Raw genomic sequence first — 16,845 nt, forward strand, 5'->3', positions numbered from 1 at the left:
TCTCAAAATCAAAAAAATCCCATCAAACTCATGCCACACTTTTATATCAGGGAATATTTTGCATATTAAGGAATTGTTGACCTCATACACCATATTTACTTGATGCAAGTTCTTCTGACTTCCATCTGCTCATCATCAGGAAAGAGATCTTCATTTAAGATGTTTATCCTCACTGGATTATATCAGAACCATTCAATGGTGGAGACGGGAGAGAAGTTTTGTGAAAATTAAATTTAATTATCAACTTTTGTTTAGGTAAGAAGGCAGAGAACCTTAGACTGTGTAGAAAAAAGGCCCATTGGCCTACTACGACTACTATGACTACTTCAACAGCCTCAATTATTCCCACCTTGTGCATAGAGTCCACCTGGGGCAACGATTTTTGGCCCAAGTGCTTTCACCAACCGGCTGGTCAGACCAGATGTTGCAATGAAGGTGCAGGAATTTATAATTTGTTAAGGGTTCCGGTGATAACTCATGTAATCTTTACAACATAAGCCATGAGATGTTTAACATCGATCAATGACCAATGCTGGCAGATGGTTTACTGCTTGCCAGCTTAACATCTATCTGAAGGACGGCACACTTTGTGACGCAACATCCCACCTGAGAAGGACCAATCCCATCTTTTATAGTTGGGGTGGACATCAAACCCAGGCTTGATAGTTAAAAGGTATCTCTGCACCATCCTTTGAGACATGCACAACATGGCCAAAAGTATGCGGACACACCTTCTAATTCGTAGATTCGGCTATTTAAGCCACACCCATTGCTGATGGGTATATAAAATCAAGCACGCAGCCACACAATCTCCATCGACAAACATTGGCAGTCAAATGGGCCATACTGAAGAGCTCAGTGACTTTCAACGTGGCACCGTCATAGGATGCCACCTTTCTAACAAGTCAGTTCATCAAATTTCTGGCCTGCTAGAGCTGCCCCGGTCAACTGTAAGTGCTGTTATTGTGAAGTGGAAACCTCCTAGAGTAACAACAGCTCAGCCGCGACGTGGTCGGACACACAAGCTCACAGAACGGGACTGCCAGTGCTGAAACGCAAAACACGGAAAAATCGTCTGTCGGCGGCTGAAACACTCACTGATGAGTTTCAACCTGTCTCTGGAAGCAACCTCAGCACAAGCATTGTTCGTTGAGAGCTTCATGGAATGGGTTTCCATGGCTCAGCAGCTGCATGTAAGCTGAAGATCACCATGCGCAATGCCAAGCGTCAGCTGGAGTGATGTAAAGCTCACCACCATTGGACTCTGGTGCAGTGGAAACACGTTCTCTGAAGTGATGAATCGGGCTTCACCGTCTGGCAGTCTGACGGATGAATCTGGGTTTGGTGCATATCAGGAAAACGCCACCTACCCGAATGCATAGTGCCAACTGCAAAGTTTGGTGGAGGAGGAAAAATGGTCTTGAGGTGTTTTTCATGGTTCGAGCTAGTCCCCTTAGTTCCAGTGAAGGGAAACCTTAACACTACAGCAGACAATGACATTCGAGATGATTCTGTGCTTCCAACTTTGTGGCAACAGTTTGGGGAAGGCCCTTTCCTGTTTCATCATGGCAATGTCCCCATACACAAAGCGAGGTCCATACGGAAATGGTTTGTCGAGATCAGTGTGGAAGAACTTGACTGGCCTGCACAGAGCTCTGACCTCAACCCTATCAAACACCTTTGGGATGAATTGGAATGCTGACTGCAAGCCAGACCTAATCACCAAACATCAGTGCCCGACCTCACCAATGCTCTTGTGGTTGAATGGAAGCAAATCCCCGCAGCAATCTTCCAACATCGATTGGAAAGCCTTCCCAGAAGAGTGGAGGCTGTTATAGCAGCAAAGGGGGGGGGGGGGACCAACTCCATATTAATGCCCATGATTTTGGAATGATATGTTGGACGAGCAGGTGTCCACATACTTTTGGCCACGTAGTGTAATTAGTAGAAGTCTGACTTAATATTTTCCACCATGACACAACTTTAATCTTTGATTCACAAAGATTAAAAGTATCTTGATGGGTTCATGGTTCGATTGTCCGCTCTGAGTCTGGGAGGTCGGCGGTTCGATTCTGACCGTGGACTATAAAAATGGTACATACTGCTTCCTTGCTTGATGCTCAGCATTTAAAAGATAGAACATGGACAATCTCATAGGTTTGGCATCAATTGGGAGAAAATCTGTCCATAATTGCTGCACTGAGTGTGGAAAAAAAAAAACTGTCATACCAATGGCATTGCTGGTACCCAGAGTGCCCTGAGAAGTTACATCAGTTCCCTCGAGGTCAGCAGCTGTTTGTCTGTAGTCAAGTCTGGTGTGTGTGTGTGTGTGTGTGTGTGTGGTGTGTGTGCGTGTGTGGTGTGTGTGCGCGCGCACACGCAATTTGTTTTGCAGCTCTTCCATGAGACTTTTACCCTGTCGGAAAACAACAATTTTATATTAACTCTCAATATAAACACCATAGTATACTTTCTTCAACACTTACTTTACAACCGCAACTCTACACAGGACGACTTTAACCCAATATTGAACAGCCATGGAAATTATACCCACAACAGTGAAGTAAAGCTGTAAGTCTTCACCCACTGAACCATCAAGTAACTGAAATCCATAGGTTTCGTATTTCGTATCTTTCTTCGTTTTGAATTTCCCTATAAATATCACATGATAAGTCATCAACAAAAGGTTGTTATTGTTAATAAGTTACCAGTGTTGACACTGAGTCATCAAATATCAAAAGGCATGCAGGTGGCAACTTACGTGAAGGTGCAATTGAAACGTTAAGCATAAAATTGTCAAATTGGAATTATTAAAAGCTACGATAGAGAAAGGTGATCGGCTTAAGAAACCAAATGTAAAATGTAAAGAGAAACCCCTATTTGTATGACATCTACAAAGACCTATACGTCTTTACACCATCGTATGTAGAGGGATGTCTCAACAACCAACAGACCTCTGCACCTTTGAACCAACCTTGGACAGATCACCACTCTGTCTCAGGGTGACATCAATTGGAGCAAGAATTTGACCAAAGTACCTCTCTCAAATTGGGCTATTCTTTTAAAAAGAGTGCAATGGCCTTTTAAAAACGAGATATCTGCGATCACTAAGGGTAAACCTCCTCCGGCGCCCGCGATCCAATGATGGCGATATCTTTTTTTTGGCTCACCATATTACCTTGACCTTCAACATTTATGGATAGAGTGTAAATTAAGAAATCGTGTTCCCATCTCCAGTCTATCCGTAAAACTCAACATCATGAAAATCGGAGGAAAATTATTCAAGTTATGATAAAAAAAACAACAACATGCTGTTTCAGTTATAATTATGTCACAATCCGAAAATGGAGGTCAAGAACACCAAACAAATACCAGGTGCACAACTTCAGTGCAGGTACACCATTATGATGAAAGAACATCTTGGAAGGCTAATCGGTCTTTAAGATTCCGCATTGACAAAATTGAGCGAAGAGAAAAAACTCTATTTGTTCTTTCAGACCGTCATTTGTCTTTGACCTTTAACTCAGGGGGTATGATGTAAATTCGGCATAAATGTGCCAAACTTGAGACTATCTGATCTCATTCTGATTGGATAATTAGATCCTCATGGAGGATCTCTAAGTCTTACTCATGTTGTTCTTCATCTTCTTCTTGTGGACCTTTTTGTTTCACAGCCTACAGTTTTCGTCAAAACTTCCTGAAACTTGGCATATGTATGTAACAATACCCTGCGCAAACAGTAACCATCTCCGATTTTCAAAATTCCTCCTAGAAAAAAAAGTTATGACGTCAAAATATCTCCGCTATCGGCGGAGATATTTTGAAAATCGCCTAAAAAATTATCTCCGAAAATAAGCAAGCTTTTTTAATTCTGTTTGCGGGAATCGAACAGGGCATTAGCAGAGATGAATTACCAGGCATATGATACATCACTATGATGTCATATAAATTTTTATGACGTCATTCCTATTTTTTGACATTTTTTGTTTCACAACCCAGAGTTTTCATCGGATCTTCGTGAAACTTGCCATGTATATGCAGAAAGCCCACGCGCAAGCAGTAACCATGTCCGATTTTGGAAATTATTCCTCGAAAAAAAGTTGACGTCATAATATCACCGTTATCTCCGAAACTAGGCAAGCTGTTTGAATTTTGTTTTTGTGAATCAAGCTGGGCATTAACACAGATAATTTATCGCAAACCTGATACATCACTATGACGTCATATTCGTTTTCATGACGTCATCATTAAGAGGACGAGGATCTTCGCTCATTTGAGCTTGTTTTGTTCTCATTGGACAAACATGAGTCGAGTTATGGTGAAAAATGCTAAATTGTCCATAATTAGGTCATGACCTTATAAACTAGGTTAAGGTATAAAAAAACAACATGTCAAACCCATGTACTTTGGATTCCATTATTGATGCAAAATTTCATTCCGAAAGTCTCAGCCAGCTCCGACATACAGCTTGGACATCGGCAAATAAAACAAAAAGGAAGAAAAGAAAAACCTAAATAGTGGTTTAGGAATAGGGGTCAAATGAACGTTTAGGTACCATTAAAAACTTGGGGCATTAATTGGTGAAACAACCCCTTCAACAGGGTTGTTCCAGAATCAGCAAGCGGCTTGCTATTAGTTTTGCTTGCCAAGCGTCTTGCTATTAGTTTTGCTTGCCAAGCGGCTTGCTTGATCCAAAGCGCTCAAGCAAACACCCCAAAAGAACAGAGTGTTTGGCACCGCCGAACAACATGGTCGTCTCCATATAAACAATACTTTCGTGATTCTCAAACGTTTTCAGTTTCACTTGGTCCTCTTGTGACAACTTCCCCAAACAAATGTATTACCCTCACCGAAGGAGAGGGTATTGTGCTTGGGTCCGTTTGTCTGTCTGTCTGTCCAGTTTTTTTTTTTGTCCGCACAGAACTTTTGTGTTTTTTTCCTGCAACCGCCTGTCAGGTTGAGACAAAATTTTCACCATAGGTGCGACTACTCATGTAGAATGATTTGGTGATAATTATGACGTCAGAGGTATGAAATCACACCAGGTAAAAATTGTAATCTGGCACACAGCAAATACTCATCGGAAATAAGTGCGATTTTTTTTTTTATGACGTCATAGGTGCCTTCGTTATGACATTATCATTGCATATGTAAAACGCTACATATGATCAGTATAAAAAACTTTTTTGAGGGTCATCCATGGATAAAATAGTCCACAGGAAAAAAAAATTACATCATCGGTCACATGATTCGGCAGCCATTTTTTTTTTTAAACCTTCAAATATCTTCCCTGAAGTGGCTGAACAGATCGAGGCGAAACTTTACAAGTAATACGGACCATCCATGAGGAACAAAGAGTTCACACACATGATGTCATAGGTTACGTGGTTTGGCTGCCATATTGGATTTACCCTAAAACAAAAAATCTTCTCCAGAACGGCTGGACTGATCGAGGGGAACTTCACACAAATGTTCCCCAAGCCTTGGGTGTACAAGTTTGTTCAGGAATAATTGATCGGTCACATGGTTTGGCAGCCATATTGGATTGAAGAAAATATTAAATAATGTTTTCTCTGGAACTGCTTAATCAATCGACGTGAAGCTTCACAATTATGATCTAGTAGTGATGAGGAATACATGTTTTAAATTTAAACTTGATCGGACGCATGGTCTGGCAGCCAGATTTTTGTATGTTTTTTTTTTTAATTATGTTTGTTTGTTTGTTTGTCTGTAATCACGTATAAAAAATTCTGCAGAGCACAGTTATCATTGGAAATTTTTGTAACTTCGCATATCAGAGGCCTATAGAGGTCCCTTTCAGTGCACAAAATTTTGAAGGTCAAGGTCACTTTATCGCAAATCAAGGGAGTCGACGAAACCCTTATTTTTTGAGTAATTTTGATCGGATCGTCTTCAAACTTCATGGGAATATAGTTCATGGTCTGGCGCTCAGCTGATTAATTTTTGGTGGTGATTGGCCTTGACCTTCATGGTTAGCGCCTAAGGTCAAACATATTTGACCCCAAGGTCAAATTTTCAAGTTTTAGGAACCATATCGTGTAGTACCTCAAATTGAACACCTCGATGAGTGCTTTCTAGATATGTCAAGCTTGAGACATTATGACGTCATTTGGTGACGTTATGAGGCAAACGCATATTTTTCATGGTTACTCTGTAGAACGATTCTCATCGGAATCTCTCGTAGGCAGATATTCCTCAAGGAGTCGCTCCTGGTGGATAGTAGCTCTGTTCACCTCAGTGTGACCTTAAAGAAGTCACACGTGGTCACCTTTTGGCAAGATACCGGTCACCCTGCAGGTGACATTGTTTTTATTGTATTTTTAATGAGGCTCACTTGGCTGTGCCTGGTTGGGTTGAGGGTCGATGAGTAGCAGCTGAATTGTGAATCCTATCCAGGTTCCACCTGATGACACCCTGCAGGTGACATTGTTTTTATTGTATTTTTAATGAGGCTTACTTGGCTGTGCCTGGTTGGGTTGAGGGTTGATGAGTAGCAGCTGAAATGTGAATCCTATCCAGGTTCCACCTGATGACTTCATCTTTGCTTTTTCATTGTCTGGGTTCCTTCTGATGACTCCAGTGCAGGACTGACTGATATTTAGTCTTCCATTTGATTTTAATTGAATTTATTTTAACCCCATTCTGAATTCAATTGAATAATGAATCACAATTTTAAAAAAAACATCATGGGTCAGGGTCAGGTGTCTGATCAAAGAGGTGTTGTATCAAAGCTGGACGTCTTGCTACCTGATCATCACTGCTGGCAGTTATAAAATGGTAGTTCGAATTGTGTCTCATTATTTATGTAACACACCAGTGCACAAACACCACACAAAACTACACAAACACCACACAAAACAAGTTCTGACGAGGCTCTGCAATCTCTGATTGCTCTTTCTAGCTACGTTTGCAGTGGCTGCAGAGTACAAGGAAGAGGGAAATAAAGAAATGGGGAGTCAGAACCAGAAGAATTAGCTCCCTACCAAGCTTATCTTTGACCATACCATTGTACGTTTGGGGGTTGGTGGGGGTGACTTTTCAATGTTTGTAGAACTTAAAGAATTAAGATGAAAAGTGTAATTAACAATTAAAGTATGAAATGCAAGTTTTAATAATATTATGAGTATACATGAGGGGTATGCCTCTGAACATTTCATTGGTGGTGGTATCGTTTTGAATCTGACTACGGCAGACATTTTTTTTTTTTAGCTCACTTTGACGTTAGTTCGGTGAACTTTATGCGATTGAGCAGTATCCGGAGGTCAGTAAGTCAGTGAGTGACTCTGCAAACACTTCAGTCATTATCGCTTGAACCAAACACACGATTTTAATAAAACTTGGCCACAAACTTCCTATCTGAAGCCGAATGAAGGTGTATTGACCACATTAAAATCTGCCCTCATTTTAACAAGTTGAAATTAGGCCTAAAACGCAATATATATATATATATATATATATATATATATATATATATATATATATATATATATATATATATATATATATATATATATATATATATATATATATATATATATATATATATATATATATATATATATATATATATACATATATATACATATACATATATATATATACATATATATATATATACATATATATATATATATATATATATATATATATATATATATATATATATATCCTGCCTAACCTACATCAGCAGCACATCCATGCTCTCGCCAAATCAAGACCTGTAACCTTGGAAAACATGTCTTGTAAACATGGATCGCTCTAATCAGCATCGAGAGGGCTTCCATTCACCCAATAACATGAACAGATTCTGGCAATGAACAAAATTTCGATATTTTATGACGTCATTGACTGTTGCTCCTTATCCAGGTGAGCTTCAGGACCCGTGGTCCTATTTTGATGAACATGACGAAGCATCTCTCTTAATCACTTGCTACGTTTGCCAAGTGGCTAGGTGAGCGGCTTTAAAAACAGTTGATACAGAACAACTGGCTCGGAAAGCGATAGCAAGCAGCTTGATAATGAAACACACCTTAGGTGAAAGCCCCCCCCCCTCTCCTATAAGTTCATTTAAGCACAAAAATTAACTTTCATCTGTACAACAGTGTACTCGGTGATGGGCCCCATCTGCGATTAGCTGGAATTGAATGCAGACTTACATGGTTGAAAGACAAGTTTGCCAACTTTGATGCAGTGCTGTCAGCCAATTTGTATACCTGATGTCACTACTGCTATGACGACTACTACTACTACCTGGCAGGATGGCCAAGAGGCGTAGTCGGCAACCTGAGGCTCATTAAGAATTGAAATGTGCGACTCCTGAGATTGATCCATCAAACCCCCTTTTCTCTAACAATTTTCAGAAAAAAAATCTTTGTGAGTGTCATGAAAGGATAAAATAATACTTGAGAACTTTGGCAATGGTAGACAGGAAAACACACCAGACTACCTGTGAATTCCCTGAGCAGACTTGCACATTGTGTTCCACACATAGTCCGCTGAGGTTTAATTTTGGACATCTTGTCGGCAATCGTGCAGCCGCAGCCTAAACCTCCGGTCCAGATTTCTAACCCCTGTTCTAAAAAGCTCGTCATGTCCTGATTCTCGCAGGGCAGGTAAGCAAGAATCCCAATAATGAATGACGTATCTAACAAGAGCAAGATTTGCTTTACAATCCGATACATGTCCCCTACCGATGTGATATATTCTAAGTCTAAAAAGGGCATAACTCTGTGAAAAATTGGCGAAATGTCCTGAAACTCAAACTTGTTCTGAAACTTATAATAAAGCCATGTATCAAATTTCAGTTAAATATGTTAAAGGGTATGGGGAAAAAAAAGTCTGAAAAACCACAGGTGGAACTGATGGACATAAGGATAGACAGACAGATGGAGAACAAACCTATCGTCACCTCGGGTGAAACTGGTGGGCGAATTCTAACAAATCATATGTTGCTTTAATAACGTTTGATGGTTTGATAAGTCCCCCTTTTAGAGCATGTGACGACACCCGAATGAGATTCTCACAGTAATAAAAGAAACGGCTAATTTGTCTTTTATTTCTCAATATGTTGTATTCTGGCTTTTAATACGGGTATGTGTTGCCTATAACCTATATTGTTACATTGTCTTTCAAGATAATCAATATTGTTCCATTGTCTCCCAAGATAACCTATATTGTTCTATTGTCTCCCGAGAAAAAGTGTCTGATGCTTTGGGACAAACTTTGACCCCGATTGTTTGGCCATGACAAAGCACAATAACACTGATGTTCTACTTCATCGCTCGTGAAAGGACCTTCCTTTGTACTCCGTTTGTACTCCAATATGGCCGTGGGGTCATACATGTGCGAACATATTGCCGACGTCACTAAACACCTTCTATATCTGTTCTACATTGTGGGATATTGAAACTGCATCCGTGTTTTAAGATGGTCGTAATGCAAGTGTTTTAATTATTTTCAGCAAAAAAAGTTTGTGACATTCGTCAAGAATAGTGTGAAGTTGAACACTAACAAATAATTCAAAATGAAATGTGAAACTAGAGTGGCACTTGGGAGAGCGCGTACCTCCGCCAGGCGGAAGAGTTTACGTTTTGTATCCGACTGAGAGGCTGGATCCGGATCTTAAAAATCAAATCAATTATTCCCTGTCACACACCCAACCTCTTCACCAAGTTTGGTCCGAATCCGTCTCCAACTTTTTGAGATATTGTGCTATATATTGATTTTATCCAGATCACTCAATGGTAAAGAATCACTTTAAAAATTCTCGGATCTGAATCTGGATCCAGATCTTCACCAAAATCCAATGAATTCTTCCTTGTCACACACCCTACCTGTCCACCAAGTTTTGTCCTAATCCGTCTGTAACTCTTTGAAATATCATGCTATATATTGGTTTTATCCAGATCTCTCAATGGTGAAGAATCACAGAAACAATTCTCGGATCTGGATGTTCACCAAAATCGAATCAATTATTCCTCGTCACACACCCAACCTGTCCACCAAAGTTTCCTTCGAATCCATAACAACTTTTTGACATATCCTGTTCACAGACAAACAGACAGGGTTGAAAACATTACCTCCATCCACCTTCCATGGCGAAGGTAATGAAATTGGGATAATTAAAGGGGTTGAAATGAAATGTCTTCAAAAAAAAAAAAACCAGAGGAAAATCCAGCTCTGGTATAAGGAATGAAATGGAGGTTTCATGCATGGCAGCTCTTAAGATATTTTGTGTTTTTGACCAAACTTGGAAAAAAAATGGCTCTTCGTGTTATTTGGGTTGCTGACTCCTGGCCGAGATGTACGCACACTCGCCTCTTCGCTGTCTATCCTGGGTATGAATCCCAACCCAGCTAGAAACTGTCACCCAGGTGTTTCACAGACAGGTCGATTCATCAATGTGTTGTGTCTTCCCTCGGATGGACGTTTAACTGGATGTCCCATCTGCTGGCATTCGTTGCTGGACGTTAATGATCCCATGATGTCGTTCATGAAGAGTTGGCGAGCTATTGCCGGCACCATGACCAAATTCAAAATTCCTACCCTAACCCACAGAGGGCATTGCATCAGCGGCACAGTCACACCCTCAGCCAACGATGCTACCCCGTAGCCTTGTGCTGCATACAAAAAGAAGACTGTTATTATTTCTACTGAACTTTTAATGGCCCCCACGATTCCCACATTCTTTTCGGGTCACCCAGGAAGGTTTTTCACCCAAACTTTAAAAAAAACTGGCTGGCCAGGTCTGACATTCAAGCAAAAGATGTAGGAATTTGTTATTTGGTCAGGGTGCTGGTGACAACTCAAAAACTCTTTGTGAAAGACAACGTGGGGTCTTTAACGTCCATCAAGGTCCCAACTAATGCTATTAGACGAGTCAACTTGGGGTTCAATGTCCATCTGAGGGAAGCTTCACTTTGTCAAGCAAAGCTTTACCTGCAAAGCATCAATCTGACATTTTCTAGTCGTGTCGGGAGTCAAATGCAGACTAGAAAGCTCAGTCAAGTGTGCTCCCTCTTCTGCACCACCGTCAACTGTAGCAACATCATCTGAAAAATAGACCAACAGGCAACAGGGAGAGAGAAACAGAGACAGAGACAGAGACACTGAAATGTAACTGGAAAAAAGGGGTGGCCGCAAACTTCAGGATGAGTTGAGAAGGCCTCGGGGGAATATACACTCGTACGTGGCAAATGTCATGGGTAATCCCGCTGTCAATCCACGTACATCTGCACGATCCCTCTTCAGCAAGAGGAGCCATGCAAGACGCCAAGAGATGTCGTGGACTAATCCTCTCTCCTTTCCCTTGCTAGCAGCCCACACCTGCCATATCCGACTTTGGGCGCCTTGGCAGACCTGTCTTACGAATACGACGTCTTTGTCCCATGCGTTTAAACACCCACATTGGACAGAAATTTCGGACTGTTGCCAAAACATCCATCTGCATAAACTCTTCCATCTCAAATTCCAAAAATTTGGAGCAAAGCGAAGGCTGCTATATCTCTCATCGTTTTTCACGGTCACATCTCCCCATTCCTGCATGTCCCCATCTCTTTCCAGTATGGCTTTTTTTATTATAGTCTATATAATACAGGACATAGTTCTTTTTGACAAGAGAGTTGGCAAACACCCTCGAAAAAAACGAAAAGTTCCATGAAGCAATTCCATCCTTTCCCTCTCCTCCTCCTCCTACTCCTCCAACATTCCCAGGTCCCCCTCAAACCACTCCAATCCAACCCCTGCGTTAGAACTGCAACAGGCGCCATTCTTAGTCGGATTTGAACACGCAGGAATCCATTTCTTTTGATTATTCGAGCAACTTCATTTCAGTGGAAATTAACAGAAGAATTAACCAAAACTGCATTGCCATGTCATCACCTCGTCCGAGAGGTTGGTGGAGAGGGATTGTGCTAACTGACGTCTGATCTGTCCAGCCGGAGTTCGATTCCTGACCTGATTATAAACGGTCAGATTGGTGTTTTGCAGGCAGGGCATGACATCACAAAGTGCACAGTCCTTCAGGTGGACGTTAAACTGGGTGTCCAGTCTGCTATAAAACCTTTGTGCCTTAGTTAGTGGACAAGATACCCTGCTACCCTTCACCTAAAATGAACGAGATATCATCGAAACCTGGAATAAATTTCAAATTCCTTCTTTGACGACCGCTAGAAATGTCAAGGCAAACCACCCTGGGTGATCCTTGCCATGAGGCTGCTTTGATGGCATTGAACTGTCCAGCATGTACTGTGCGCACGCACACACACATACATATGCACACACACACACACACACCCGTGATCTCCCAGCCAAAGAAAGCGACATAAAGCAACCAAGAGCAGTTGGACATTGTAAATCCTTTGCTATTTCAAACCCTACCCAGGTTCATCTACAGCTGCAGACATTCACAAGTAGCACATGCATGAGAATCCCAATGCTACATGCCATCTCTGCTGCCGGAGCAGTTTTATCACTTGTTTGCGAGTCATCGGTGACAGCATAGACAGAAACATGCACCACCGAAGCTCCTTAGCATGTACCACATGCAATGTCAAATCACAGTCAACATAATATAACTAACAAGACCCATTTACGTCTCTCACCCATAATTGGAGGGAATAAGCAATCAGCTCTCACCTAATCAATTACACCAGGTGGCTTTCATATTTATATAATTAATCACCGTATCAAGTCCCCTCCCCACCACCCCCCCTACTCGCCATATTAAATCCCCCTATATGATCAATTAAGTCCCCCATGCCCCAATTAAGAAACCTCAGTGCTGACGTGGCGACATTCCATTGGGTATTGAGGCTTCAGTGTAGCCTCAGGCGTTTCTCACATCAACACCACTGGCCTAGGCTGGGATGGTACCATTCTCCCAGATTTAAGCTGCAACTTCACAGTTGCTACCACAAGCCCATGGTCAGTATTGAGGATATAAGCACTCTAGTAGACCCTGCAGTTCTGGATCTTCCTCCAGAGACCATCAATGAGCACATGGTCAATGTCCTTTGCCACACCACCAGCGTTGGAATACCAAGTCCTGTGATGAGCCTGTGAGCACTGAAACCATGAACCAGCCAACCTAAGTCCATCACTTGTTGCAAAATCAAGGAACTTGGTGCTATTCTGGTTCACAGCTCCAGACCCATGGGGGCCAACACATGTCTCTTAACCATCCCTATAATTTCCAGTTGATGCATTGAAATCCCCCAAGACTGGATGAGTATCTCGTCTGGGGCACTGATCAACCACAGACTCGAGTGTGGCATGGAATGTGTCCTTCATGGTGAGACCACTCACCTCAGTCAGAGCAGAAACAGGGACCAGGGAAACGACACTCAAGGAATAACGAATCCTCGGTCTCATAATACACTCTTTGACCTGTGTTACCTCAATTATCATTGGAGTCAGCTTATTGGACACAGCTCTAGCAACTCCTTGAGCATGATACTCATCAGAGTGACCAGACCAATAATAGGTGTAACCACCCACCATGATCTCACCACTATCCGGTCTCGGAACCTCAGAGAGTGCTGCAATAACGATGTTCAAATGCTTCAGCTCAGATGATAGCAGAGACAGGTGATCATCCTCTCTCAGAGATAGGACATTCCAGGCACCCACCCAAAGGGACCGCCTCAGGTTAACCCAAGGAGACCGCCGTCTGGTGGACGACACCTCAGCACCACCCCGAGACACTACCGCAATCTGACCCAGACACACGACGCACTACCCGGAAAGGTTACCATGTGATTTTTTTTTCCTATCAACAAAGAGTGGGGGTCCCGAAGGCTTTGTCCAATCCCATCATCCAGTGAGCTGCCTTGTGAAGTGCAGTTGCACAGGAGGTACTCCCATGGAGTGGGTTTTCAGATTTCTTTGTTTTTCTTGTTTTGCGGAGTGAAGGGTTTAAGGTGGCCAGAGTGCAAATCCTGCCACCAACCTCCTAAAAAAAAGTAACCCAACTGCAGGAGGACGTCCGCAGAAACAGTTGGGCACTATATATGGATGGCTGTTGGCTCACAAGGAGCTCTTCCACCCTTTGACAGGTTTTGTTTTTAATCCTGCTGGGTGTTCATATCCAAACATCCTCACCAGGAAACCTGGTTGAGGAAATGGTTGAGTCGCCAAAAACCCGACCATGAAACAGGCTAGTACAGGTTTACATGATACCTGTAGCAGGTCACAGATCTAATCTGGCCTGACTTGAGGGGTGAGAGGGAGTTGTACATTTTTTTGTGTGGGTTTGTATTATTACCTCTGCCACCAAAGGTGGACAGAGGTTATATTTTCACCTCTTGTCTGTTTGTTAACCTGATCACAGACAGACAGACAGACAATCACAAAAGTTATGGACGGATTCAGACGAAACTTAGTGGACAGGTTGGTTGTGTCGTCATGGATTGTAAAAGCAGGAGCTTTTAACGCTTCGGGAGCACAGCGTTACGCCAAATGAAGTTCCACTTTCTGCACATTCCTTAATCTTTTCTTCACTAAATATAATCGTCCGAACAGTTGAAAAAAATTAAGTTTAATGCTTTTGCTTCAATAAATACACTTAGTTTTTAAAATCGTTAATTTATTTCAAAATTTCAGATTTCACTCCAGATTTTGACATTTATTTCGTCCATCCGATTCGATTTTCAAATCAGATGCAGTATATTTTGACTATGTACTTTAATTAGTCCGTGAGAATAGATCGTGTTTCCAAAGCAAAGCATATTTGAATATGCCGAACAAAATGGGGATTTAAGAACCCAGCAGTCAGCTGACAGAGGGCTGAGCAAGGATAACACCGTGATGAAGGATACAATTAAATAAGGTCATTAATTATCTTCAAAAAGGGTGTTTTATTTAACCCAAACACCTAATTTTCACTCATGCACTTCCTTGAAATTTTCTTTGTCAGCATGCAAAGTTTCAGGCTGCTTGGTTTCATAGTTTTGGAGTTATGGAGGGCACACACACACACACACACACACACACACACACACACACACACACACACACACACACACACACACACACACACACACACACACACACACACACACACACACACACACACATACACATCGATATTTCTCATGTTCATGGCTCTTGTGTATGAACTTCAAAAGCTTTGACTCTTTTGGTTGCTCATGGGTGAACACAAAATGTTGCTTACCCAGAAATCTTTATTCATATTTTCAAAAGGTGCATCTTGACTCGCTACCATATGACTGTCCATCCACTGCAGCCAAGAGAAGTGAGCATGAAAATCCAGAAACCCAAGAACTTGAGCAAGCATTCGATACAGCACGGAGGCAAAAGAGACGGTCAGTGAGCGAACAAGCCTTTCAATCTCATGAGCAGGTCAAGAACAAGCTGTGAAAGTCAGTGGGAAGGAAGGGTGTTGGTAGTGGTGGGACTTGAAATTCCCATTCACATTTTCCATCACTGGTTGGGGGTGAGTTAGGAGGAGGTGGGAAGAGAGAAGGGAAAAGGTGAGACGGGAGTCTGGAGGGTGGGTGGGAGGAGGAACGTGGGTGGTGGGTGGAGGCAGGAGAGGGATGGGAAGAGGGAGGGGGAGAAGTGGGGTTGTAGTCTGGAGGGAGGGGGTGGAAGGAGGTGGGGGAATGAAAGGCATGTCCCCATTGCAGGTGGGGTAGGAGTCCAGAGGGAAGAGCAATGGGTGGAAGGAGGAAGGGGAAAGGACGGGAAAAGGGACCCGGTGTTACCCAGCAATGCCGGATACCTTTGCGAGTATTTACTGCATCTATAATGCTGTGTTGTCACAATAGTCGAAGACACGTCGATGCTATTATTTGATTGCTCAACATAAAAGTGTCTGTAATGAGTAGAAAAACCCTATAAATATCATATTTACTTGTAATTATATGCCTCAACACGCTTTTTTCTGGTGTGATGGACTATTGTGAGTAGTTTGTTCCTCGAATTGTATGAACGCTCCGGTGTAATATTCCAACTGGAAAACATGCTTCAATATATGACTGTGGATTCATAGCAAATTCTTCCCCAAGCTTCTTTGAAACATTCAAAATAACAAGGATAGCCAGACATCATGGGCTGTTTAACTTCTTTTTTTATTTATTTATTATGGTGACTGCATGTGTCCCCAGTGCTGGTGTAAATGACTGCAACCAGCCCCATGGATGCAACTCTAATGATCTATGATATTTGGTTTCTTTTTTTTTCCACCTGAACCAAACCTCGGTTGGCAGGGCAGAAAAACTGTCCTTTGGGTCAGATTCGGCTCTGCCTGTGATGAAACCTTAAGATTGATCGTCCAGACACGAGTTAGTCCAAATATATACCCCCTGAGCTGTCGTGAATACAACAAAATAGGGTCGACGCTCACCGGTGAGCAGTGGAGAATATTTAACCCTTTCCTTCCATGTCGTCCTGAATCCTGCATTGAGGAGGCGGATCGTATGGACTATAAGGAGTGTGTAAGGAGGGGAGAGGGTGGAGAGGGTGAGCTTAATCTCTTGATCAACCAGTAAATGAAGGCCAATTTGTTTCCCCACGCTTATCCCCGTCCCATCGGAGCGGGTTGAGTCAAGAGGCTGCAGGCCCGACTCTCAGCCTCGAGGGAATCACCAGAGATGTGCTGTCAGATTACGGCAAACGCACTCATTTTCCACGACCGCTCGCGGTCACGGCTCGTCAAGCCAAAAAGGCAGGAATTAGCTCGCAAAGACTCGATGTCCCATCAAACCGACGCATCAGCGCGACGAGGAATACACACGGTGAACGCCCATGCACCCCATCCCACTTGGCCCGAACCGTATCCCGCCCTCCTCTCCGACTGTAATT

This window comes from Eptatretus burgeri, chromosome 6 (assembly GCF_056783735.1).
Source record: "Eptatretus burgeri isolate ZD-2024b chromosome 6, Ebu_testis_v1, whole genome shotgun sequence".
NCBI classification, from domain to species: Eukaryota; Metazoa; Chordata; class Myxini; order Myxiniformes; family Myxinidae; genus Eptatretus; species Eptatretus burgeri.